This window comes from Montipora capricornis, unplaced genomic scaffold, assembly GCF_036669925.1.
Source record: "Montipora capricornis isolate CH-2021 unplaced genomic scaffold, ASM3666992v2 scaffold_34, whole genome shotgun sequence".
NCBI lineage: Eukaryota > Metazoa > Cnidaria > Anthozoa > Scleractinia > Acroporidae > Montipora > Montipora capricornis.
This window is the reverse complement of record NW_027180077.1, coordinates 39048-40000: the sequence shown is the minus strand read 5'-3', so window position 1 is coordinate 40000 and position 953 is coordinate 39048. Positions and strand designations below refer to the sequence as shown.

Genomic DNA, 953 nt, shown 5'->3' with positions numbered 1-953 from the left:
AAAAAAATCGCAAAAGTCATCGTGTATTGAAATGACACTACAACCTTGTTAAAAATGGACAACTATATGCTCTGCACAACAGACTTGGAGAGCAGCAAGACAGAAAACTTTTGTGATCCACGACTTGGAAAATCAATCAAAACTTCCCAAATAAAAATTTGCCAAAAGCTGTTGTAATAACATTGTAATCCTACAATCAGCGCATTTTTTAAAGCCTGGAGTCCCAAGCAGCTGCAAAGAGGAAGAAGAGACAAAGTTATTTGAAGTAATTTGAAGCTTGGGGGCCCGCGGAATTATGATGAAAACTTACTTCAAAGTTGAAGCAAAATCAGCTCAAACTCAAAATTTCCATCTCATAAAGGGTGGTTTATCTGAGGATCGTGTCAATATGCAGCCCTGTGATTCATAACAATAAAGCTTCAACATCTTCAAACTAACCTGCATCATTTGTCTTCTCGTGTGAACATCTTGAACTTCGGTAAATCAAATGCCAAACTCCACTTCTTTGGGCCTTTATCTCGTTTTGTTCGGGATTTGATCATTAAAATATTCTCATCCGAACTCCCAACAAACTCGAAGAATATCCATAGTGATAGAAAAGTGTGTAATTTTGTTACAATCTTTCATCTCTCTTGACAAAATATTTTTAAAAGTGTAGATCGCCCGTTTAAAAACCCGCGGGCAGCGCGTTCAAAATAACAATGGCGCCGAACTCGAATAATTCGATTCCCTTCGCGCATGCTCAGACAAAATGCCCATGTGCTAGGGAGCCTCTATCTCCTCTAATTCCTTGAGTCAACCCTTTCCCGAGTATTTTTAGGAACAGGTTTTTCCCGCGAAAAGTATCATAATTCCCTTGACGCTGAGATAGCTCTGTTTTGATTGACTTTTACAACAGTGGGCGTGCTGAATGTCCCAAGGGAGATTGGCTTTTACAACAGTGAGCGTGCTGA

At 39.6% G+C, this 953-nt stretch overlaps 1 long non-coding RNA gene across 1 annotated transcript in view; it reads right to left on the bottom strand.

The window, feature by feature from the left end:
- Positions 1 to 710, bottom strand: part of LOC138035255 (uncharacterized) — a 2857-nt gene extending 2147 nt beyond the window's left edge. The window contains exon 1 of the long non-coding RNA XR_011129477.1: positions 439 to 710. This is a non-coding gene — a long non-coding RNA (uncharacterized lncRNA). The remainder of the gene's footprint in view (positions 1 to 438) is intronic.
- Between the last annotated feature and the right edge of the window lie 243 nt (positions 711 to 953).